Source organism: Sarcophilus harrisii, chromosome 1 (assembly GCF_902635505.1).
Source record: "Sarcophilus harrisii chromosome 1, mSarHar1.11, whole genome shotgun sequence".
Taxonomy (NCBI): Eukaryota; Metazoa; Chordata; class Mammalia; order Dasyuromorphia; family Dasyuridae; genus Sarcophilus; species Sarcophilus harrisii.
The window spans coordinates 371627817-371655682 of record NC_045426.1 but is presented as its reverse complement, the minus strand read 5'-3'; the positions used below and the strand labels follow the sequence as shown (position 1 = coordinate 371655682).

Below are 27866 nucleotides of genomic sequence, written 5' to 3'. Positions count from 1 at the left end.
GTGGGTGGGACATCTTGTGACTTTTGATTGCTCAAAAAATATAAAAAGTCAGGCCTCCTGGGGCTTGGCTATCACTAATGAAATCATAATGTAATGATGATATTCTTAAATTCTGAGATGACATTTTAGCCCTCTAGTAATGGTTCACCAGGCTTCCACATTCAAAGCAATTTTCGTTCCTTGCTCTTTTTTGGTGTGATTCATGGCAGCCCACAGTTTCAACTGGCTTCAGAGAAGATAGCTGAGCAGAAGAATCCAGCTCAGTTGAGCTGAAATTGCTGACAGGCAGCTCATTGATTTCTCGTAGGTATATAACCCATCTTCTTAACTTCTTGTTTATCTCAAAGAATTCTTTCTTCTCTACTCCTCTTCATGGTTGTGACTACGTAGCAATCTCTCTTTCTCTCTTCCTCTCTTCCTCTCTTTTTCCTTCCTTCTCTCCCTCCCTTTCCATCTCTCTCTCTCTCTCTCTCTCTCTCTCTCTCTCTCTCTCTCTCTTTCTCTCTCTCTCTCTCTTCCTCTTTTGCTCTCTCATTCTTCATATCTCTCTGTCTCTGTCTCTTTGAGTTTCTCTCTTTTTCTCTTTCTGTTCTCCTCATCATGTTAATTTCCACTCTTGATCTCATATCATTTATTTCATTTGTATCAATATGGCTGTTTGATTTTTCTCTCTTTATTCCAAAGTGAATCTTGGATCAGGCTGTCAAGGATCTCAAATATCACCTGTCCAACCTCATCATCATGCAAATAAGGATATTGAACCCCAGAGAAATTAAATGAATTGACCAAAGTTATATATGTAATAATTATAGATTTAACCATCAAATCCATATTCTCAAACTCAGTACTCTTTCAATTAAGATTCAAATTTTTCAATTAAGTTGCATTTTAACTTTTTAACTAAGTTTTTTGTAATTTCCTAGCTTCCTTTCTTGCACTGGGTCTTGAAGCTTCTCTCCCTAGCCACTTCTGCCTGTCCCCTTTTCCAAATCTACTAACCACCCTTTTTCCTATTAACTCTCACTGAATAATTTGACCTTTGCTAGATGTGCATGAACATGATCTTGTTCAGAAAGGCATGATACACCTTCCACCTCAGACTTCTCCCCTCCTGTAGAAACTCTAGCATATCTTGCCCTGCACTTTAATTACATTGTTAGCCCCTCTTGAGATATGTTCTATTCAAACTCATTAATTTAAGCCAAGAATATTCTTTTAATAGACTGCAAAAGAAGAAGAAAACAGGTGCTTTGCTGCAATTTGGAGGGAGCTCTCAAGTCCCCAATTTGTTCCCTCTACATAAAGAAATGCCCACAAAGAAATTAACATAGCATAAAGAAAGAATGATGAAAGGGATGTTATAGAATATAAAATTTCTCTCTGTACTCCTTTCCCCCATTTCTTTTCTTTCAGGACCCTGAGAGTCAGTTTGGTTGAACAGGGGTTCTCTCCCCTGATGCTGAAAATGAAAGAATTGGTGCATGATCTGGTGATAAACAAAAACAGCAGACAGTAATCAGGGGAATGAGGAATAGCATTACAGGTGCAGATGATTACTGGGCTAGAAGATTTTAAATGCTTAATGCTTCATTCTTGTGTATTCTGTCAATGTGAAAAGCATGACACTTGCAGGACCCAGGACATTTTCAAGGTCTTTGCATTCATTAAAATTTTATATAGTGTTTTACCCCTTTCTACTTCTTTTATTTCACTCAGCATTCTAAGCTGGAAGTAACTATATTTATATATTGTTCAATGAAGTAAAATTTGATGAAATAAAGTGCTTATATTCTATTAGGATATCTTAATCCTAAACATGAAGCAATTTCATTCCACAATCAAGCCATTTCCCACCCCTGCAAAACCTTTATATCATCCCATCACTATTGCAATGAAAAGTAACTTTTCAGTATTTTTATTTTAGTTTAGTTTTAGTTTCAGAAAAAGAAGTCATGAAGTCCTTAGTTTAGATATGGAATAGTATAGGAAATTGGAACTGGTAATTGTTCCAGAATGCTGTGATAAGATCCCTGTGTCTAATTCCATATTTTAACATGAGGGCATCATGTTGGCTATGAGGACCATATTATAGAAATCTTGTTCTTAAATTTCTAAATTATTTTAAAAACACTTTTATTTCCACACTTCAAGGAAATAGGTTGCCATTATATAGTTCCTCTCATATCCTTGGGCAGTTTAACTTCTATTCTCCAAGTATTAGTATATGATTTCTTGAGGTATCATGGATAAATTAAAATTGTCTCCTGAATGACATCTTTTTGGTGATGAATCTTTCCCCATTTAATAAGGCAACATATAGTTCATTTAAAGCCTGTTGTGTATATATATATATATATATATATATATATATATATAAACCAATATATATCTTATTCCAATTATTATATATATTACATATATGTTATATATAATATATATATATATATATATTATATATACCAATTCCAAGTTAGTAGGAATCATCAGAGCCATTTTCAATGAACAAAAAATTTCAAAATTTGAAGTCAGTATTATATTACAAGGATATGTTGGCATTTGAATAGAACTATTGTGATTAGTTTGTTTGTTTTGTAAATGTTTTAAATGGAAGTATAATACATATGTATTATATGTACATATGCACATAATACATATGGAGGTACATTCCATACTCAAAAAAAAATTGATTCTAGGCCTCCTGATGATTCCTTCTCACAGATGATGAATAAGTTTTTTTCTGTCTTATGGGGAGTGAGGGAAATATTACTGTCTGGTTTTCACAACTGCTGCTATGGAACTACTTCTGCTTCACTTTTTCTTGTGCAAAATCACTCTCTTAGGCATGTGAAAAAGTGTATCCATCTAATTGGAATAATAGAATATCTGATTTTATTTGGTGACAGAAAAGTGGCATAAGAAAAAGGGTACTTTTCTATGTCTCTATCTCCTTTGAGAAAAGCCTTTCCAACATAGCATATCTCCCAATATGTCTATATCTATACTGAATATTTTAACATTTCGGTTGTATTGCCTTGTTTCACAGGAAAGTGAACTAAGAGAAACTGCACATTAAAATAATTTTAAAATTCTAAAAAAAAAAAAGTGTAATCTTAGGGTATTTTTTTTTAACCAGACCCTGACTAGTGATATTATAAAGAACAATAATGGCTAATCTCTTCCTGTTATACCTCAGTATGAGTGTTTTTTTCAGAAAAAAAAAAGATAGCGGTTTGGTCAAGGAATAGACCACTTAAAGCTAAATAGAGACAGGATAAAAATTAAAAAACAGGTTTTAGTATTCAGATGGAAAATCAAAAGATTAGAACATATAGAAAGTATAAGCCTAAGAAAAAGAAAACATAAAAGGACATACACAGATCTTTATTTTTTATTGTTGTTGAGTCATTTCAGTTATATCTGACTCTTTGTGGTCCCTTACAGAGATTTTCTTTTCAAAGATACTGGAGTGATTTGCCCTTTCTTTAACTAATTGTGCAAATGAAAAACTGAGTTAAATAGAGTTAAATGATTTGCTATTTCCTTCTTCAGCTCATTTTACAGAGGAGAAACTGAGGCAAACACAGTTAAATGACTTGCTCAAGTTCAAACAGTTAAATGTCTGAGGCTGGATTTGAATTCACAAAGATGAATCTCTCTGGTTCCAAGCTCTATCCATTGCTCTATCTAATACCCATTATACCTAAAGCTGTTCAGTTCAGTTGTTCAGTTTGGGGATACAGATATACCTAAGCCACAATTTGCCTATATACAGCTTATAATTCATTCCCTTTTGGGGGATTTTAATCAGGAGCAGTTTGAGTGACCTTTCTAATGATAGAAGGACTATTGCACCTAGGCAAGAATAATATTTTGCTTAGAGGAGCCTTCCTGTTGGCTCACAAATTAGTCCATATAGGTCACTGCTTATTTCATCTAAACATAATGATAGTGAATGGGGCAATGGGGATGAATCGTTAATGCATGTGTTGATATTCATTGTTAGCTTCTGGCCATGATAATTCAGTGTTTGTTTTTTTTTTTTTTTTAATTTTATGATGATAAAGTTCTTCTAATGCAGATTAGTTTAGATAACAAGAACACAGAGATAGTTCACAAGAGGAGAAAGAAGGACAGATCCTAGCAGAGAAAGTCTCAATGTTTGACCTCCATGCCCACAGTGGACTAAAAGAGACAGAGACAGTACCTAAGAAAACCCAAGAGTGGACTAGTGCCAAGGTAGCATTAGATATTGAAGGGATGCCACTAAACAGAACAAGATTATCTGATTAGTCAATGCTAGCAACAGTGAAATACTGTGAGTAATTTGTTAAAACTATTTCTTTCTCACTGAGACTTGAATTTTGACTTGCCAGCTGACTGAGTTAATAGTAATGATTAAACAACTAAGTTTTGATTTGGTTATTGTATAATGCATTCTTTGATTCTCTTGTGTTTATCATGGCTTTCTTAAAGTACAAACACATTGCCCACCTTATACCTGGTTTATTCTGAGTGTCTTTTTGCTTTATCCTTTATTGAGCAAGCTTGGATAAAAATAAAAAATAGATTTTTACTTTATTTTTGGCACTAAAATTATCTGACTTTGCAAGTGATGTCAATGAAAGTGAAAATAGGCATCCAGTTACCCAAAGATAAGTCATACTCCCTTAACAATGATCCCTTATATGTACCTATATAACTAGGATTTTTTAAAAACAGAGAGAAGGGAATATTATGAGTCTATGAGTACCAGTGGATGCCTGTAATAGCTATTAACAAGGTTAATTTACAAAGTTCTTTTAACAAGGTTATACTACAGAAAGGATTCAACATGATCAAACTATACTTGTTAGTAACTTCATTGGCTTTTGATTGTTCTGAATAGCCCTAAATAAGTTTACAAAAAAAGAATGGGAATTTTTCTCCTAGAATATGATGAAAGTGATTGCATTCACTATGGATACAGGTTTAACCAAACAGGATTCTAAGCTTTAGAGCTTACCTTATCACAGTGAAATAGATTTGGTTATGCAAACATTCCTGGAATGAAAAGCCAGTAAAAAGCATACATGAGCTCAATTCTGATATGAATAGTTTTACATTATTTAGTGGAATTTTTATTTTATTTTACTTTATAATAAGTTCCAGAAATTTGGAAATGTTAATAGAAAACTTCAGAAATTTACTGAATTTCCCTTTGGCAAAGTTTTCTCAGCATAAAATGAAGTGAATACAACAGTAGAAGATAGGTAAGAGGTAAGAGGAATTTGGGTGTGCTTTAGTCACAAAAGCCTTCTTTTCCTCCAGCTATCTAGGCAATTTCAAGGTTTTGAGGGTTCCTTATTTTGCCAGATACCTGAAAGAACTATCCTAAACATTAAATGTATTCATAGGAATGGATGGCAAAGCCTGGTTGTGGAGACACATATAATAAGTGCAACTTTATTGACTTTAGATGTTAGAATTCTAGAAAAGAGTAAACAATAGAAAGTGTAATGTTCTTGTTAAAATATAATGTTCTCTGGGAGCAGGTTTCTTTGGGGCTTCTGGGAACAGCTTTCCTTTCAGTTCAGTGTAATCACCCCAAATGCAGCCAGGAGTTAAAGTCCAGACCCTTTATTTTCTCTTTCCAAGTATTGTCTCCTTCCTTGGGCCCGGTTAGCTTTCTTAGAGGCCTATCTCTCTCCTTGGTTCCCAGAGCTCTTGCCTCTAGTCCTTTGCCTCTGACAGCTTCAGCCTCTCCTCCTCCAAATGTCTCCAGCCAGAACAAAGGTGAAAGTTGGAATGAATCTGATTCTGCCTCCGAGAGTGGCCTTGTGGGCTTCTGTGTCTGGCCCTGAGAGCTTCTTGCTTATATGCTGCGCACTGAGTATATACTCCAATCATTACATCACTAGGAAACCATTATTTGTTGTAGGATCAAATCAGTGCTAAATTAGATTTAACCATTGTCTCCTCAATTCCTCTTAGTACCTTGTTTCAAGTTCTGGCCCATAACATCTCCTTGCAGGATCAGATCAATCATACTGAACCATGCTAAGTTAGATAATCATTGTCTATCAATTCCGCTGTCTTAGTACCTTATAAGAATCATAGTATCTCCTGCTTTCTTTTGATTTAGAACATAGGTGGTCATGACCTCCTTGACTTCTCAAGGAGGTGAGAACCCCTCAAAAAGGTGATCATGCCTTTCCTGACTGCTCAAAAAAGGAGTGAAAACACCAAAGGAAATGGGAAATCACATCAAATTAGCAGGTTTCTGAAGGGACTCACTCTTAAAGAAGGTATACATAAATCCATCAATATGGGAGGTAATACACATAATTACATAAATTACATAAGCACATAGTAATATAACACAGGCTAGTAGTGATGTAACAAATAATATGAATCAACATGAGGAATTATACATGTCCATAAGTCCTAGAAATAGTCCAAAAGGAATCTATTGTCCATTAGTTCATGTGTCCATGAATCCAATAATTCCTGTAAATTTTGAAGTCCTGCAATAGACTCATCAACAATTTTTCATCTCAAGGAATCCAATGATTCCTGATGGTTTTCAAGTCCTGCAACAGTCTCATCATGTATTAGGGAATCCAATGATTCCTGCAGATTTTGTTCTTAGGTCTTCTCCTTTGTTTCTAGGTTTTTCTCTTTTTCTTTCTTTCTCTAATGAAAAAGGTGAATATGGCTCATTGGTACCCATCTGATTCCTTCTCCATCTGTAGAGATACAAGCAAACCCTTTCCCCCAAGCAGTTTAACCTATCTGGTCCCTTCCATTCACCACTTTCTGGATCTCTCCACATCACCTGGTGATTATCTAAAGATAGTGGAGCTGCTCACACTGGAAACTGCCCTTCTGGTGGGTTATAAAACCTGTCTGCTGGAGCCAGTGCATCTTTATCAAAAATTAAATACAGAGAACTAAATTTGGAAGTTCTCTAGGGTACCCATGGCTCCCCCTTTCTTTTGTTTTTGGAGGAGTGTCTTAATGTCTCTGTTTCTTCTCTCTACTACTGCCTGGCTTTTAGGATTAAAAGGTATGCCAGTGGTGTGTAAAATCTGATACTGTGGACAAAAGTGTGCAAAATGGTTAGAAGTGTATGCAGGTCCATTATCTGTTTTTATTGCTTGTGGCACACCCATAATTGCAAATGCTTGGATAAGGAATTCAGTGACCACTGGGGCTGTCTCTTTTGCTGTTGGTATTACAAAAGTGAATACTGAAAAGGTATTTACTACAACATGGATAAAAGACAGACGACCAAAATATTTATAATGGGTCACATCCATTTGCCAGATTTCATTGGTCTCAAACTATGAGATTCTTCTCTGGAGGGAGCATAGGAGCGTGGAAAGGAAGGCAAGCTGTACAGCTTTTTACTATGCTCCTAGCTTCCTCTCTTGTTATCTTAAATTGTAAACGTAAAACTTGAGCATCCTGATAACATTTAGAATGAGATTCTTGGGCTGCCTGAAATAAAGGAGTATTGCCTAACATAGTTAAAAGGCTATCTGGCTTTGAATTTCCATCAAAAATAGGACCTGGAAGTCCACTATGTGAGTGGACATGTAAGATATAAATCTTATCTGGGTGCTTTCTCACTTGCTCTTGAAGTTCCTTAAAGAGCTGATAAATATTATAAGCTGCAAATTTTATTTGGGCTGTGGAAATTCTTTGTACCACATCTACTGAATAGGCCGAATCAGATATTACATTTATATCTCTTGAATAATAAGTAAGAGCTAGCATGATTGCATATAATTCATTCTGCTGATTGGACTGAAAAGGAGCTCTGACTACTCTATGGTTAAATCATGAAAGTATACAACACAAATATTTTGTTTGAATGTGTCTGTAAAGATAGTTGGTCCTTTAAGAGGAACATTAGAAACCTTTTCTTCAAAAATCCATTGTCAATTATGTAACGACCGAGTTATCTTTAATGGAGACCCATGTGTAAAATTTGGAGCCTGGCCAATAAAATTTGCCACTCTGGGATGATTTTGCAGCAAACATTAATTTGTGCGTTAGTATAAAATGTGTATACTGTCAGGTCTTATCCCAGATAATTGCACTGCTTCCTTAATAGCCTTTAATAAAATTCTAGCCACAAGCACTGAGTAAGGAGTAAGGCTTTGTTCTGGTTGTGCTGAGAGGTTCACCCACTCTATTATAGTCTCCTTGCTGAAGAACTGCTGTGGGTGCCTCTTTTGTAGCAAAGATGGATATTTCCAAGAGTTTTTGAGTGATTCAACCACATTGGATAAAGCCAGTTCAACTTCTCTCAGAGCCTCTTGTGTTTCTTTTGTAAGCTGACATGGTGAGTTTAAAGCAGTGTCTCCCCTTAAAATGTCATATAGACGTTGCAATTGATTGGTAGTTAAGCCTAACACTGGACACATCCATTGAATATCTCCTATTAATTTTTGGAAATCATTTAAGGTGTCCAACTTCTCTGTTCTTAAAGAAAGCTTTTGTACTGTAAGTGCCTTAGAATATGCTTCATATCTTAAATATTGAAAAGGAGCATGCCTTTGAATTTTTTCTGGAGCTATATGCAATTTGTAGTTTCTTAGTGTTTCTGTGGTCTTTTGTAGACATGCTTCTAACATTTGTCCCTCGGGTGCACACTCCAAAATATCATCCATTATAATGTAACAATATTACTTTTGGAAATGCTTTTCTTACTGGAGTAAGAGCAGCAGCAACATACATTTGGCACATAGTAGGACTGTTTTTCATTCCCTGTGGCAAAACTGTCCATTCATATCTTTTATAAGGCTCAACTAAGTTAATGCTAGGCATTGAAAAAACAAATCTTTTCATATCCTCCTTATCTAGAGGGATAGAATAGAAACAATCCTTAATGTCTATAACCCAAAGAGGCTATTATCTATGCAACTGAGTAGGAGATGGAAGTCCAGGCTGAAGAGTTCTTCAGCAAGCAATAATAGAGTGGGTGAACCTCCCAACACAACCAGAACAAAGCCTTACTCCTTACTCAGTGCTTGTGGCTAGTCCAGATACTCTTCTTAAATCAGTCAACATCCTCCATTTTCCAGATTTCTTTTTTAACAACAAATACTGGGGAATTCCAAGGACTTAGAGAAAGTTGTAAGTGTCCTTGGTCAAGTTGCTCTTGCACCATCTCTACTAAGGCCTGAATTTTATCGCTTGTTAAGGGTAAGTTCTACCCACACTGGTGTATCAGTTTTCTACTGAATAGGAACTGGTGAGAGTACAGGCAGGACTTCAACAACCAGCCCTATCAATTCGACTGTCTTAGTACCTTGTAAGAATCATAAGAAAGGGCCAAATTTCACCATTCAGTTAGGAAATAATTGCTGTAATCTTTCACTAGGGGAAGTGATAAGCATTTTCAGGCAAGGCAAAGATGAGAAGTAAGGCAATGAATTTGAATAATTTAATCTGACTCTCTCATAATTTAGGAGAAAGTCATTTGGGGAACCAAATCACCCTTAGTATTTTGATTTTTGCAGAAATGTGCGTCCACCTTATTTATACTTGCTTCTCATTTTTCAATCTTTCAGGGATACAGAGGTGTCTTTTATATAGCTATTTAAGATTTCAAAAGTGTTTTAAAAATAGTATCTCAACTCCCCACTCCCACAATAACAACAGCAACAAATAAAGCCATGAGGTAGGTGCTATTATGATCTCTATTTCACAAATGAAGAAACTGAGACAGACAATGATTAAATGACTTGCTCAGGTTGACACAACTAATAAACCATTTTTCTGATTCCACCACACCAACTTACTGCCTTCTGATGTACTTATATGTAGAGAGATAGTAACATAATTGATGAAAATAGATCTTTTTTTTTTTTATCCACATCTATGAATACATTTAATATTATAGGACAGCTACTTCAGGTATCTGTCAGAGTTATAGCAAGGGTAATATTATAACTTGAATTCACTAAAGAAAGCATTTTTAATGAGACCCCTTCTTTAGGTTAATTTCAAAGATTGAAAAAATGATAACCCAAAGAAGAATTCAGTTAATTTAGCTTGCATAGATGGTATAACCAGACAATGTCCCTGCCAGATTATAGTTATCCTAATGGGCAAGTGCTGCTAATTAAAATGACCAGGTAATTGCCACATTTTTGGTTTATGTAGATGAGAATGAAGTCTCTAGGAAGAATTGAATGCTAAGGATATTTTTTTCCTGCAGTTATTCTCTCTCAAGAGTATTCTCCTAGGAACTAAGAGGCATAGTCTTTGCATCACTGAAGATAAATGGGCCAATGTTCTAGCAATTGTATTTTGGTCACAATACATTGGTCAGCTCCTAATATGATAGTTCTCTTCCTGGCCTCTCCTAGTCCAGCAACCTCAGCAAACACATGGAATACTTCTGCAAGAAAAGCATATTGTTAAACAACTAGTAAGTTCAAATTCCAGCTCTTTGGATGCAAGGGGAAAGAATCATAAAGTTATAGTGAAATTATGACCTGGTTGACTAGGAGGAGCTTCATCAGTTTTCTTTAAAATTATTTTAGGCAAAGTATTCAAGGAGAATCCCTTTAAAAGCGAGTTACAGGTAATCCTTGACAGGTTCAGTCCAATGTGTGTGTGTGTGTGTGTGTGTGTATACATATACATATAAATATACATATATATATGTTTGTGTGTATGCATACAAATGCACAGTACTATATTGTATATGTACATATATACCATTATATACATACATGCATATATACATATAAATTTACACATACGTATTCTTAAACTGTTAGAATTAGGAACAAAACTTGGATCATGCCATTAAGAGAGCCATATATTTGTATTTGTACATATGTGGATGTATGTATCTTGGAGTTTTGTTTTTATTATAGCATCGATCCGGAAAAAACAAAAACAAAAACAAAAAAACAAACAACAACAATAACAACAACAACAAAAAAATCTTGGGGGATGTCAATAAGCATTTTAAAAATTATTTCCTACGAGACTGGCCTATGTTCTTCTGAAGGCAGCTTGGGGCATTGCTTCTAACTTTCTGTAATTTAGTTTTTTCATTTGTAAAATAGGGTTGGTTGCTAATTTGACTTGTCTTTTGATTAAAAATCTGAGATTCTGGAAGAGTCACAAAATCTTAGGGCTAGAAGAAACCATGCATAAGTATACCATTCTCTTCTAAAATAGGCATAATTGAGGTTCACCCAATTTAACCTTGTTCTCTAGTGACATTTTAACTCAGAAAACTCTAATTGTTAGGAAGATTTTTACTTCCAAAAAGCCAAAGTTTTTCTATTCCTATGCAAATACTATTTATTTTTCCTATTTTTGTCACCTAGGGACCACAAGAAAATTCATAATCTCTCTCCTAAAAAAAACTAAGCATCCATCCATCCTTGATTCAGGAAGCTCTGAATTCAAATGTGATATTAGACACATATTAGCTATATAATACTGGGAAAGTCACATAATTTCAATTGCTTCAATGAAATAAAAGACCTCAGTTCAGAACTTTCTTTAGAAATTATGTGAATCAACATTACTTTTACTATCTATATCATCTTGTTTGCTGACTTGGGGAGGGGAGGAAGAGATAGAAGGAGAAAAATTTAGAACTCACAATTTTAGAAAACTCAATATTGAAAATTATCTTTACATGTAATTGAAAACAATAAAATAATATTAAGTGAAAAATATTTAAACAAATAAACAAAAAAGAAATTGTGTCCCTATTCTGGACAAATCACTTATGTTTCCTCAGCCTCAGTTTTCTTATTGACAAAATGGGGAAAGCTAGCATTTTTCTTGTAAGGATGCTGTAAAATTAAGTGAAGTAATACATATAAAAGATTTTACAAACCTTCATGCTCATATTTTTAAATAAATGTGAACCACTATCATCTCCTATCATCTGGTTAGAAATTGCCAATTTACTAGGTTAATGCTTTTTGACACAAAATAAAATGTAAACAAAGTCAAAGTAATTGTTCTTCCCACACTTAACCCTCAATCTTTCCTTTGTTATTAACATATAGCAACAGCAAAACACTCATAGATCTAATGCTATATTTTCACCATTGAAAAGCTTTCTTTCTCCTACAGATCTATTACTATTAAGGTAATCTGACCAGGATAGGTACAATGATCTATCACTTCTCATGTTCTGAACTTTATGTCTCTCTTGATTTTACCTAAGATTAAGCTGATAATTATTTAGTATTGACTTGTGTTGAGGTCATTTTTAACCTTCCCCTCCCCACCAAGGAGCTTTTATTTGTTACTATTGAATTGTTATTGTTACTTTTGTAATTGAATTGTATTGTTACTATTGAATTTCATCTAATTAAATTCAATCCAACATTCTAGGCTGTTGATATGTTTATGAATTCTGTTTTCAATGAGTTTTATTATTCTGACATTTGTGCTGTCTGCAAATTTGGCAAGCATTTCACCTTTGTCTTCTTCTAATTCATTGATATAGGAAATGTTTTAACATCACACTATCCAAAAAAAAAAAGAAGCCTGACAATTACAGACCTCATTCAATTTGACATAAATTACTAAAGTAACTCTTTTGGGGTCCAGTCTTGAGCCAGTTAAAATACCCATAACAATTATATTATGTAATCAACATTTCTAGTCTTATTTTCCTCACAAGAATAGCATGAGCATTTTCCCTAAGATATGATGTTGAAATAGCTTTTTTTTATCAGTTTATAAAATTCATCAAAACTCTTAATTTTTTTAACATTTATATTATCTTGACCTATTAATTGAACAAATCTATCAAAAAATGAGGTTAATTTGGCATGAGCCATTCTTTTTTAATGCATTGCTATATTTACTTTTTACAATAGTTTTTTATTTTTCAAAATATATGCAAAGATATTTTTCAACATTCACCCTTACAGAACCTGTGGTGAATCATTCTTAATGAAACCCTTCTGGCTTTTAGTGGTCACAACTTCCAAAATGTTCACAAATCATCACTTAAAATATATTCTAAATTGCCCCTTCCCAGTCCTCAGAAATGGAACCAAAAATAATCTCACAGTTATATGATATACAGGCTTAACCTCCTCCTTCATTAAAAATAAACAATAACAACAAAACAATAACTGGCTTAGCATTAGCTCTTTTCTACTGCCCCAGTGTTTTTTCCATAGTTCCCAATAATTTAGAGATCTGCAACAGTGACTCAGTACCCAAATCCAACAATTCTTTTGTATCCAGTAATCCAATTTGCCTTGGTCTGGTGACTTGAAATCATTGTACAGCAGAGTGTTCTCTTATACTGTCTTCACTTATTTTCATTTATTCCTCCGTGAAACCTAGTCAGTGAGATTCTATTCTTTTGGGACATGGGATTGTCCCAGTTGGATGGAAGAATAGGAAATTCAGTCAAAGCAAAATTGATTTATCTTGAAACACTACAGTCAATTAAAGCAAAACACTTTTCTATAGTAAATGGTTCCTATAGTTACTTGAGGTTAGGGAAAATATATATTGAGTAGAAAGATGAGACAAAACCTGAATAAATCAGTGTTTTAAAAATGCCAGTGTAAAATATATCAACTGAATTAAAGTTGCTTCTTTTCTTCTCCCTACCTGCTCTCTTTCCTCCCTTTATTGGTCCTCAAACTACAGTCCGAGGGCCAGATGCAACAACTGAGGACGATTATCCCCCTCACCCAGGGCTATGAAGTTTCTTTATTTAAATGCCCACAAAACAAAGTTTTTGTTTTTACTATAGTCCGGCCCTTCAACAATCTAAGGGACAGTGAACTGGCTCCCTCTTTAAAAAGTTTGAGGACCCCTGGCAGTGTAAAGCTTGTCTTGAAGACATAGAAGCCAGCACTCAAAGGGTAAGGAATGTACAACTTCTGATCTATAGAAATGTGCAGCCTCTTTCCCAAGAGTAATCTGAATTGCACCAATTATACTTCAGTATCATGAATTCATAATATTTCTCTCTTAAGTGTTCAATTGCTATATTGTAGTCCATTATAACACTCAATATAGTTTCAGTTTCATTGATCAGCAAGAACTAGGGATGCTTACTTCCTACACTGTCTTACCTCTCACTTACTCCCAAGTGCTTCAAATGGAGATTTATAGGAAAGGCTCTTAACTATTCAGAGTTCTTCACCTAAAGGCCTGGAGTAAAACTCAATGCACAGCCTCTACTTCATACCTTTTGAACACTTCCACTAACTCATTAATGATCAACAACATACTGACTCTCAGTCTTAATACTTGGTTTAATTAAAAAAAATCATTCTCTCAACTTTTACAGTGGTGTGAGTACTGGCATGGAATCAGAAGATTTGAATTCAAATGTTATCTCTTCCACTTGCTACCTAAGTGACCTTATAAAAATCAATTAGCACCCCTGAAGCTTAATTTCCTTGTTTATAAAATAAGGGCTTTTAGGATGCCATCTAGTCCTAAATCTTTTCCGCCTTTACCTTGCTCAGACAGGTCCAAGGAAAATTATGCTCAAAAAATTATACCCAAGCCTATCATTCTGTGCCTTCATAATGTACAATAAAACATTTTATTTTTCAATAAAATGATTTACAGATACTCGTTTTAAAAAGTGTCATAAAGTACTGGGTTTTTTTTTTTTTTTTTACTTGTACTGAAATTCTAATATATCCATTTTAATGTTAGAGAGAAAGATAAGGGATCTGGACTCCATAATAACTTAACTCTGGCTTACCATCCCATCTATAAATAGAAGAGTGTACTCTATATGTATGTATGTATATGTATATGTATACACATATACATGTACATTTGTCAGCTTTCATTAGGGACTGTGTACTTAGGCAGATGAACTCTGAGCAATATTGAAAAGCAGACCCAGTTTTCCATTGGTGTCCCCATTTATCCTTTATTTACCTCACTCCTCTCTACTAGCAATTACTAACTTTTTCACTTGTCTTGAATCCTTTGCCCCTTTTCCAGATACTTAGTTTTCTCAAGTTACATCAGAGTGCTATATCAAGCATTGGATTTGGAATCCAGAGACTTAGTTTTTATTTGTATCCTTGTTAAAATTGTCCTTATTACCAGCAAAGAGGTCATGTCTCTTTGAGAACATTTTGGCACAAGGCCTCAACTTCTTATTTGTAGAATCTGTCCATCATAAAATTATTGCAAGTGTTACGTTAAATAATATGTATAAAAGCTCTTTGAAATCTATAAAGCATTATGCAAATGTAAGGCTCAATTAGATTTCTATCTCCTTATTATTATTGGATAAAAGTGATATCACCATGAAAGTTACATTAAGATCAATTTCCTGACCTATTCCTCCTTATTCTGCTGTTGCTTTAATTTCAAAATTGAATCACTATAGACGTTGTATGGAAAGAATTAAGCCATTTCTATCTGCATATCTCAGAAACTTATTTCCCCATTCTCACCTTAACCATTTTCCTTCCAGCCATCTATCACATACACTCACCCACTCCTCCTATCTTCTCTTTATGAGATAAATGCAACCAAATTGCCACTACAATTGTCACCAGAAACACACACATATACACACACATATAGTTTTTTTTATTAAAGCGTTTTTATTTTCAAAACATATGCATGCATAACTTTTCAACATCGACCCTTGCAAAAACCTTATGTTCCAAATTTTCCCCGCTCTTCCCTTCTACACCCTTTCCTTAATGACAAGTGGTCCAATATATGTTAAAATATATGTTAAATCCAATATATGTTGAATAAGAAATGCCTTCTTATTAGTAAATTCATTTCAAATCATTTCAAGAACGTGACTTTCCGTGGGAACTTAGCCTTTCTTTAACCCTATGAGACTGGGAATATGCCACATGTGTTCAGCTTCACCTCTACAATCCCAGGAACTAGCCACTCCTTGGGACATAATAGATGCCAGTGAGGATTGGACCCCTCCCTGACATCTACATTTATCAAGTCATATCTTGGAAGCCCATCTGGCATTTCCTTCTCCTATATTAACTTTCTATGGGTAAGCAAGTTAGCTCTGTGCTTTCTTTGTTTTAAAGTCCTTTAAATTCAGTCTGGTTTTAATCCTCATTGGGCTTCACCCATGGGGAGACCATAGCCTGGGTTAACACTTTTCCCGATCGAGCTGCAATGGGCCCCCAGCTGTGCTCCTAGATCGGTGATGTATATTACCTCTCTCTCTCTCCTATTTTAATCATTGCTTTCCTTATTCTTTGTCTTTTATGTATTATTTACTGTATTGGTTGTTATTGTAGGCAATCTATTCCATGTATTGTATAATTAAACTTTACGTTCACTTTAAATGAGTTATAATTTTATTTTCATTCTGAGTTAAAAAAAAGGTTATCCATAGGAGCATTCTGAACCTATTCTTAAATTAACAGAACATATGTATACATATTTGTATAATTATCATGCTGCACAAGAAAAATCAGATCAAAAAGAAAAAAAAATTCAAGCAAACAACAACAAAAAAAGTGAAAATACTATGTTGTGATCCTCATTTAGTTCTCTCACTGCCTTCTGTCTGGATGTAGATGGCTCTCTCCATCCCAAGATCATTGGAACTGGCCTAAATCACCTTATTGTTGAAAAGAGCCACGTCTATCAGAAGTGATCATCATATAATCTTGCTGTTGTTGTATATAATGATCTCCTGGTTCCGCTCATTTCACTTAGCCTCAGTTCCTGAAAGTTTCTCCAGACTTCTCTGAAACCATTCTGCTGATTGTTTCTTCTAAAACAGTAATATTTCATAACATTCACATACCACAATTTATTCAGCCATTCTCCAATTGATCCACTCAGTTTCCAATTTCTAGGCACTACAAAAAGGGCTGCCACAAACATTTTTGTGCATGTGGGTCCTTTTCCCTCCTGTAAGATCTCTTTGGAATATAATCCCGTAGTAACACTGCTGGATCAAAGAGTATGCAGAGTTTTATAGTTCTTTGAGCGTAGTTCCAAATTGCTCTCCAGAATGGTAGTCCACAGTTCCACCAACAATGTATTAATGTCCCAGTTTTTCCATATCCCCTCCAACATTCATCATTATCTTTTACCAGGAGAGATCTATTAATGGATTTCTCCAGAACCTCTCTAATAGACACTTCTGATTCTTGACTTTATCTACCATGCCAGATGAAGAAAAATCTTCACCTTGGATGTTTACTTCATCCTTGGAATTCTCACACTGAAAATGCCTGCTGCTCCTATGATCTCTTCCACTGATTTTCTGATTCCTCCAAGAACATTTCTTATAAAAAGCATGGCCAAGCCAGTCATGTCTTTGTTCCTCTCCAGGCTGTTCTCCCAACTCTCTGAACTTTACTTAAAAGCCCATTTCCCATATACTATGCCACTGAGCTGCCCCCAAACAGAAATATATATTGCCATACAATTTGTGCAAACATCCTTGATCTGCACAGTATTCAAATTTATCACCATCATCCTCCACGATAATCCTAACAACAAGCATTTATTAAGTACCTACTATGTTAGTAGTACTGTGTAAGTGCCAGGAATACAAAGAAAGACAAAAAGCAGTCCTTGCCTTCAACTCACATTCAAATATTCGAACAAGTATACATACATACATATATATATATATATATATATATATATATATATAAACATATATATACACATAAACATACATTATATATGCATATGCATACATTCCCATATCCATATATAAATATACAGTACAAATTGGAGGTAAACTCAAATAAACTATGTGTTATCACACACACACACACACACACACACACGCACAATTTTTAGAGGGTTGAGAGGCAATGTACAGATACATTGAAAAGTGAACTAGATCAGAATATCTTGAGTCACATGCTGGGTCCATTGTTAAACAGCTACATGTTCTTGAACTAAGTCATTATACCTCTTTCTTTTTTAGTTTCCTCATTAGTAAAATAGACAGATGATAGCTTTGTTTGCAGAAGCCATCTTTAATTGCCAAGAAAAGTTGTCAAAGTTGCAGGTTGGCTCATACCTAACCTGAGCAAAATTAAGTGGATGGAAAAGTGACAGGTATTGTCAGAATGAGAGAATGAGAGAAACACAATGGTGGGAGCTAGTGGCCATGAGTAAAAGCTGTTTTGAAGAAAGTGAATTACTCATTTTGAAGTGTTATATGGATGTGAACTAGTGAACAAAGAATGAACCATTAGTTTTCTTGATTAAACAAAAATGAAGCTGACCATCTATAAGTATTGACAAGAATTATATAGATCTACTGCCAATTAATTTTTTTCTTTATTGTTTGTATGTCTCACTCCTTTCTCCCTTCTGTCTTTGAGCCAGGGCCTTCTCCAGTATTTTGCATGCCATCTCCTGATCTGTTTCACTTTGAACTACAACATTCTATCTCCTGTCTCAAATACACAAGGTCATAACTTTATTTAACAATGCCTGCTGTGAGGTGGGCCTATTGAACCTCACGGGACACAGTATAGTCACTTGACCCTCAAATGCTCCAACCTCCCAATTCCTCAGTTTTCTTAATTCCCATGAGTGATTCCTCCAATCTATCTTAGCTAAACAGATAGAACATTACACCCACAGACTTGTCATCATCCACTAGTGTTCTTTTTCTGCATTCATGAAATTAGAAATACAATTATCTGATCATTATCTTTTTAAAATTCTGTCTTTCCCTTTATATTATGAACTCATCCCTGCTGTTCACACTCACTGATGTCTTTAATATCTTCACTGTTGAAGTCTTTGCTATGTTATCACCCCATGCACTGGCTTCTTTCCTTTCCTATCTCCATTTTTGAATGAATTCAACTATACACTATTCTCTATATTCGAATTCCTTGTTCCTTTTTCCTGTCACCAATAGTTTCTCATAGATTACTCTTACAATATGGCACCTTTGCTTCTACTCATGTGCTGCTGTATGAAATTTTTAAAAAATCAGAAGGTAATGATGATGAGGTCTGCTATAAATTTATTTTTAAATGATATCAACTTGATCCTCTATACAGCAAGGGAATTTTTGTAGTCTACCAAAATTGATTTGCTATTCTCCTTACCATAATAGCAATTTTAATCCTAACCTCATTATCTATTTCTAAGCATTTCATAAATCTACTCTCTCCCTCAATTCCTTCAGCTAAGATAATACTTCATTAAAGAAAAATTCAGACCTTTTCCAAGAATTTTTTCTCCCTTATCCCATAATTAGTGTGTTTCTCCCCATTATCTTATACTTCACTCTTTCCTCACAAGAGGAAGTAAATGTTCTTGTTAAAGATTCCAAAAGGAACCCTTTATCTCAACTCTCCTATATTCTGCAGTTGATTTTTCTCACTATCATTCCAACTCTTTCACTAAATTTTAACTTTTGTCTACTGACTGCTGTTCTACTGCTTACAAACAACTCCATACCCACTCCCTTCCCTACAAAAACAGACAAAAACTGCTTTAAACAAATTATTCTAACTATAATCCTATATCTCTCCTCCTTTTCTCTAGGACAACTTCATAAGACAATTGTCTACCCTTGGTACCTCTATTTTCTATCCCCTGAAATTTTGATTCTGGCCTCATTATAAAATGAAATATTCTCTTTAAACTTAGCAATTGTTGATCTATTACCAGTCCAACTGGTACTTTCTTAATACTAATCCTTTCTGATCAAGTTCAATTTTTGACATGATTACATGTAATCAGCTTTATCTCCCGTATGCACTTACTTCTAGGTTTTTGTAGCAGTGCTCTTTTCTGGTTCTCCTACATGACAACTCCTTCTCAATCTCTTTGGCTGGCTCTTCTTCCAGAAGAGTATCTGAGTATCCTTTAAGGTTCTGTTATAGGTTCTTTTCTCTTCTTCCTCCATGCTATTTCTTTTGATGATCTCTTCAGCTACTGCAGGATCAATTTTATTCACATAAATGATTCCCCGGTCTATATAATAGCCCTGATCCCTCTCCTGAGTTCCAATAGCATATTACCAACTCCCTTTTGGACATTTTAAACTAGCTGTCTCAGACTCTACATATTCAAAGTAGAACTGATTTCTTTCCTGCAAAACTCACTCTTATGAATTTTCTTATTTCAGTTGAAAGCATTAATGACATCCTCCTAGTCATTTGTTTTTAACTTTAATATCATCATTGACTATTCACTAAATCCTATGTATCTGTTTCCTTGTCATACTTTTTTTTTTCTGTTTTCATATCTTAAATATATCCTTTTATCTCTACTCAGAGTGCTATGACCTTGTGTAGGCCTTCATCATTTCACACTTGCACTTTTGTAATAGACTTACAGTTAACTTCCTTTTCTCAAAGTCTCTCTCTAATAAAACCCCTTCTCCACTTAGCTAATGAAATGATTGTTTTAAAGTCTTTTCCCTCCCTTTATTAAATTACAATGACTCCTGTTATCTCAATGATCAAATATTAACTTTTCTGCATGGCTTTTAAATTCCTTTATGGACTGAACTCTTCCTACTTTTCCAGTCTTCTTATGGTTTAATTCCTTTCACATATTCTGATCCAGCAAAATCCAGCAAAATTCCTGTTCATTTCACCAGACCTTGTAACTCCCATTTCAAAATCTTTTAATTGCCTGTTCCCCATGCTTGAAATGTTCTTCTTACTTGTTTCTACCTCTTGACTTTTGTGCCTTCCATTGAGACCATACTCAAATCTCACCAGTTTCTCTAATATTATCTTCTATCTTGGATGCTCTTTTTTAAAAATATTTTTAAAAAAATATTAAAAAAATTAAAAAAATATTTTTCCCAATAGAAAATGAGATGATTGAGGTAACCATGTTATTGTCTTTAAAAATGATTTTCCATTATTTAGTACATTGACAGGCTCATAATGATGAGGTTTAGTTTTTGGGGTTCCCTTTTATAGGGAACCAAACGATAAGTATTTGATTTAGAGAACCAAAATGAGATTAGGGTTTCTGGTAGTCAGGGAGTTAAATGATAAAATCTAGTGGCAAGGTTGAGGTTCAGGGAACCAAATGGCTCCCCTACACCCCCTTAGGATTTGGCGCAAGGGTAGGGAGTTATGAGGAACTCCTTCTGGCGGTGCAGGAATTCTCTGTAAAGGAATTGACAAACCCCAAAACTTAGATTGATAAAAGAGGTTTATTATAGGGACTGGGAAGTAAGGTTAGAAATCCTGACAGAGAGGCATAAAGTTTCTTTAGGGAAATAGGTGAAGGTAAAGAGAAGGTAACACTGGAAAAGAATATTATTCTAGTGGGCAGAAGCCTCCTTGGTATAGCATGGCATGCTTAGAACCTCTGCAAAGAGAGGATTTTATATTGGCTCTTTTATAATAGGAGCTTTGGCTACAAGCTGAAGGGGGTTAGTGGGTGGAGTTCCAAGTTGGCTCTATCTACAAATTGGGTTTCAGCTTGAGCTGGAATTTGAGTAGAATTGAGTTTCTTTAATTGAATAGGGTTGGAATTCTTTTAGCTCAGGACTGAACCCACCCCACCTAAATAACAGAATGAAGCTGTTTATGTTGTTTCCCTCTGGGCAGGTCCCTCACTGAGGCAGAGTCCAAGGAGGATTTCTCCTTCAAGGAGTTTTAAAGTTTCCGGGGTCCTTTCTTCAATAATAAATTCTTAAATGTTTGTTAGACTTATATTGTATAGTGAAAAATTGATCATTTTTCTTATTTAATTCATTTTTCTAAACATCGAATTCATGGATGTGAAAAACTCTCAGTGTGACTATTCTACTGATAGAAATTACATGTAACATAATCTTAGAGAGTTCCATTGGATAGGACAATAAGAAGTTAAGTGACTTGCTCAAGATAAAACTCAAGTTTTTCTGCCTTTTAAGTCCAAATATTTCCACAGACATTTCATTCTATCTCCCAGTTTTGCTGTTATCATATTATTAATGAACAGTATAAAAATCACTAATATAATTACTAGTATCTAAACTGATAGATAGTAATGCTCCCACTTATTTTCTCTAAATTTCTCCCAATTATTTATGCAGATTTTGTTTTAATTCAGGTATGTCCTTAAATGTGTGCATATTCATCTTCTTCTTTCCCTTCACCTGACAGATGTCTTGGATGTTTGACTTGGACTTTTGAGGACAAAGACATTAAAGCCACAATTTCCAAAGGGTACTACCTGCCGTTTTACCAAAAAGAATGGATCCATCATTTTCAAATTTGGATTGTCACCCAAAAGGCTTCTTGACAGATTCCAGCCCAGTTCTTGTGTGGGTAGGTGTAAAGGAATATGTTCCTGGAAGCATCAATTGCTTTTTGGTGTTGTGGCTCCTAAACAATGCTAAGGCTATAAACAATGCATCACCCCACAGGACCTGAGAAATGAATAAAGGATTGACAGTATGCCTGGGGCTTGAAGCCAAATCAATGGGCAAGGACAGTTTCTAATGGAGAAATGACAACAGGGTTGAGTACAGCAGGTGTGTCACCTGAGGAGATAAGAATATTAATTACATTATGAAAGCAGGAAGAATCCAAAAAGGAATTTTTCCACATTTACTATCTAATAATTGATATATAGTACTTCTGATGAAGGAATTTGAGTATTTTGAAAAACATGCAAATTATATAGAAAATTATAATAATATTGATTCTTTTCTTCTCATCTTCTCTGATTCTCCCCCAACATTTCTTCAGAAGATGAAAAGTGAAAGATAGATAGATTCATAGTTGGATTAGTAATAATATGTTCATGTAAATGAACCATGGTATTTAATTTTATTTTGAGGCAATTTACATAGTAAAATACAACATTACAAATCAAGAGATCTGAGTCCAAAACCTAATAGTTTTAGATCAATAACTTGCAATGTGACTTAGAACAATCAAGTTTTCTAAATTTTATGTTTCCCATTTTCCTTATATATGTAAAGTGGAGGTAGACTAGAATATTCCTTTTTTTTTTTTAAGTTTACATTTATTTATTTATTTTAATACACATTGCTTTATGATTCATGTCGGCAGAGAAAAATCAGAACAAAAGGGAGAAAAACATGGGAGGGAAAAAAAAAACAGAAAAAAGAAGTGAATTTAGCATGTGTTGATTTATCTTCATAGACTAGAATATTCTTAAAGGCCCTCCTAGGTTTAACATTCTATATTTCTATCTTCTTTAATCCATGTCTCAACCCTTTGCTGTGGTTACAACAAATATCCCTGTTTTACAAGTGATAAATCTGTGGCCCAAACAAGCCTTTGTGAGAACCATGTGTCAGATACTATTCTAGTTGCAGGAGATAAGAGAACAAAATTACTTTGCCCTTGCTTTCAAGGATCTTATATTCCATAGTTAGATATAATGTATAAATATATATAGATATAGATATGTATTTTTATATGTATATATATATATATATATATATATATATATAAATACCTATCCCCACAAATTATTTATTTGAGAAGCAACACTAGTAGTTGGAGACTGATAATTAACTAGAATCACATAGGAAATGACACTTGAAATTTGCCCAGAGAAGTTGCCTAATATATGCCTAATATATTTTGATGCCTAATATATGCTTTTTTCCATCTATCTCTGCTTCTGCAGAATGATCAAAGGAATGATGTTTATGTTTGCGGATGTGCATATGTGTGTGTATGTATGTTTATAAATATACCTGCATATGTGTGTATGTGTGTTTATAAAGGTTTATAAATCAACCCACATAATCTCTTTTCAAATACATATAACTTTTGAGAAGGACAAGGAGCAAAATAAAAGTTAGTGCTCTGAGTATCAATGTTGATTACTTTTTTTCATGAGCTTTGACAGACTCTTAAAGTTATATGTTTAAAAATGCAGCTTTAGAAAGTTTTCGATTCATTTTTAAAAGTTGTAGCTATGGTAAAAAAGGAAATAAGGATTTGTGGTTTATGCCTACTGTAATATGATTGTCTTTGTGTCCATAACAGGCACAATAGTTCATTTATGTACTTAACAAAAATATTGTTGAACTGAATGTGGTTATTATGGGTGTGGAGTAAATTCAAAAAATAATAAGTTGGTTGGAAAATAAGAATTATATTTATTATGATACATATATTGCAATTTTTTTCTTACCTAAATTTAACCATTAAAAAATCAGAAATTTAGGGGCATTTAGGTAGAGTAGTGGATAGAACACTAGTCCTGAAGTCAAGAGGACCTGAGTTCAAATTTAGCTTCAGATATTTAACACTTCCTAGCTGTGTGGTGATAAGTCACTTAACCTCAATTGCCTCAGCAAAAAAAAAACCAAAAAAAAAAACCCAGAAATTAAAATTTTGTTTAATTGGTTTCTATATAGAGACATAGCTTTGCTAATGACAGGGGAATTTCCGCCCCAAAATGTTATAGTTTTATTCTGGCCACCTTAGACGAACTTAAACAGAAAGGAGTAGAGTAGCTTAATACTTTTTACTTGATCCATAGGCTGGCTTATTCATTCACTGGGCTTTGATCTGCTTTAACTACCAAGAAAAGAGTTGTATTGATTCTAAATAATTTTCCTGTAAGCTTCTGGAGGATAGATACTACTTTTGTTTTTTCTTAATATTCTATCTTATTGATTAACTAATTGATTGATCTATCTGATTGATGTCACTAGCTATGAATGTTCTAGAACTGAAACTGAAGTGTTGTTTCCTATTTGAGTCCTTTTAGTACTGGTTTCAGACTTGGATATCTCTGATACTAGGGTCAACAGCTCAGCTCAAAGGGATCTCACCATTAAAGTTGCTATAATACTTTTAACGAATATTATAAATTTCCCAATAATATTGCCTTTTCATGCATTTATACCTGAACTCAATAAAAAATGTTTCTTGAGGCCTGGCATTATGGCCTGGGATTATGTCCTTCATCTTTGAATTGATTTCATTAGTTATTGCAGTACCTTATTTTATGACAACTATCTTAAGTATCTAATGACTTATAAGTGGAGTTTATTCATGTAGTCCTTTCCTAGGCTCCTGATGTTGACTTCCTGTTTTCCATCTTAATACTATACTATTCATTCACCAATTTGGGTTTTTAGTTCTATTTGCTATATCTAATATTCATTTATACCCCTAAAGTGAAGATGTTACACACAACCTTTTCATAATAACACTGGAGGGTTTTTTTTTTTTTGCATTTGATACAAATGTGGCAAGGATTACTAAAAATGGATTATCTAAATCATCAACATATAAATACAGGATGAGAACGAAGTCTTTAACCTCCCCAACCCTGCCACCCCAGGACCCCACCAGAAATCTAAGGCCTCCTTTCTGTTGTATAGGTATTTGCCTGCCTATAATGTAATAATTCTTCACCTCTTTCTTCTTCAAACCTCTAACATCCTTAAAGGTTTAGAGACCACTTGCAACTTGAAGCTGTTGTTTATCCTCTATAGTGGTTAGTATTCTTTGCTTCTTCCTTATTTAGCCTCTCATTAGCCCCTTATTTGGGGCTGGTTTTATTTTGTTTTTGTAACCCTGTTGTAGTTATTGTTTGTCTTTTGCTTTCAGAGAGGACCATTGTCATCAAAGAGGCATGTCTTAAGATGTTTGTGAATTGAATTTAAATGAGGTGAAATTGCACAAAGTCATCAGCCTTTCTCTTCCTGAGTCACTGAAGTCAAGAGGAAAAACAAAAGTCAAGAGGACTACTCATGGTCTGGGATGCAATGGATGATTTTGGTGTCTTCAGTGTCTGACCAAGCTTTGACTAGGTTTACCCTCTTTTTTTTTTGAATACTTAATAATGCCTTATGTGCCTCTGGAAATGGATACTATTACCTGAAACTAGAAAATATATAATATAATTAACTTTATATTTAGGAAAACTCACTTAAAATGTTACCTCAAGAAATAATTCACTCATGTCCTGGACTTAGTAAGACTGAGAAGAAGAGCTTTTTCATATTATCATGATCCTGTTTATCTGCTTGTCCTCTCACAATAAACCCACAAATTTACTAAGTAGTAGAAAGAAAAACAAGGACACTAGTCAATCAATCAATAAATATTTATTAAACATGTACCATATACTGAACACTCTGATAGGTGTTGGAGATATAAAAGTTACTAAAAAGGGTAAAAGACTCTTCAATCTGAAGGTGGAGACAACATAAAATATGTACAGAAAATCACCCCAGGATAAATAGGAAATAATTACCAGAGAGATGATACTATATTTAAGAAAGGTTTCTGGCAGAAGATAGGATTTTAGTTGGTCCTTAAAAGAAGCCAGAGAAGATAGTGAACAGAAATAGTAGGGGAAATATTCCAAACATGGGAGAAAATTCTGGAGCTAGGAAACTGAGTGCATTGCTAATGAAACACCAAATATTTCAGTATCATTGGATGAAAGAATATATGGAAAAGAATGAGTGAGAAAATTAGATGGTGTGTGTATATGTGTGTGTGTGTGTGTGTGTGTGTGAGAGAGAGTTATGGAGTAGTAAGAGCTTTGATTCTAAACAGAAGATTTTATATTTGATTTTCTAGTCTGAAGCTCCAATAGCTAGTTGGATAAACTTGGTGAAGGCCACTTTAACTCTTTTTGTCTCAATTTCCTTATATGTGAAATTAGTGAGGGTTGTAGTAGATAACCTTTAGAGTCTTTTACTGATTTAGCATATGAATCTAATTTCTTTAGATTAAGTTAGCTCATTATCTCTCTTTTTGAGAAGGAAAAGAATTAATGTATATATGTGTGTATGTGTGTGTGCATGTATATCTACATACTCAAAGAGATAAGTAATTTACATCATTTCACTTTAAAAATAATAAAATACTAAGTTAATAAAAATAGCATCATAAGCATATCTTTTAAACCAGAAAAAAAATAACATTAAGTTCAGACTCAATTCTCCTGGGTCTGGGAATTTTTGCCTGGAAGTATAATTCTATCTTTTTTATTTGCATTGAAGAGTTAATTTAGACAGAGTTTATTTTGGACTAGAGACAACTACACTAGTTGAAAACAAAAGTAGTCATGGATGGGTCGTTTTTATGATGGACAATCAAACAGAAGCCATCATTTGCATTACTAAGCATAGACATTATTGATGGAATAAGCATTTTGGAGAGAATTGTTAACTTTGACTATAGCCATATTTTCTGTGGAACTGACATTCATGTGTTCTCCATGCAAATGCATGTTCAGCAAGAAGTATTCAAAGGGTCAGAATTAACAGCTCAGTGGACGCAGAAATTAGAGGCCAAAGCAGAATGATATCAGTCTTTGGGTCTAGAATGTTATGCATAAAACTATAAAATAACAATCAGAAAGTATTTTTGCAGTTATTTGGTTGAATGTTTTTACCAGAGTAGGATTCCATTCTACAGATCCATTACTGTTGGGAATGTAGCCTTTATTTCTACAAGCTGAGAATTTAGTGCTTGAGAATATAGATATTTCTGTTTTGGGAAAATTCTTACTTTTAATCTGAACTGAAATCTGGATTCTACAAATTCTTGTCTTTTGATTTTAGCTATTATCTTTCTAAATAGAAGACTCATTACTATGTGAGTAAAGGTAGTAAACATGAGCCACTAGACTTTTTCCACTGCTAAAAAATCATCCTTTAATATTTGCTAATTTTTAATGTCTCTCTTCAAAAGATAGAAGAATGTGAGAAGAAACAATCTCATTTAAAGAGCAAGTGGTTTGGGGTTCTAGTGCACCTAAGTGACTAACAATAACATTGAATAAATCAATTTATATTCTAGGCTTTCAGTTCTTTTGAAATGAGATAGCTCATTGTTGATGGGGTTGTGAAAATGATTCAGCCATTCTAGAGGGAGATTTGGGACTATACCCAAAGGGCTATCAAAGTGTGCATACCCTTTGATGCAGCAGTATTACTA

At 34.2% G+C, this 27866-nt stretch overlaps 1 long non-coding RNA gene across 1 annotated transcript; it reads left to right on the top strand.

Annotated features, from left to right (window-relative positions):
* Positions 1-88: 88 nt before the first annotated feature.
* LOC116420524 lies at positions 89-27866 on the top strand. The gene is made up of 3 exons (XR_004230868.1): positions 89-303; positions 22077-22241; positions 25521-27866. It is a non-coding gene; the product is annotated as an uncharacterized LOC116420524 (long non-coding RNA).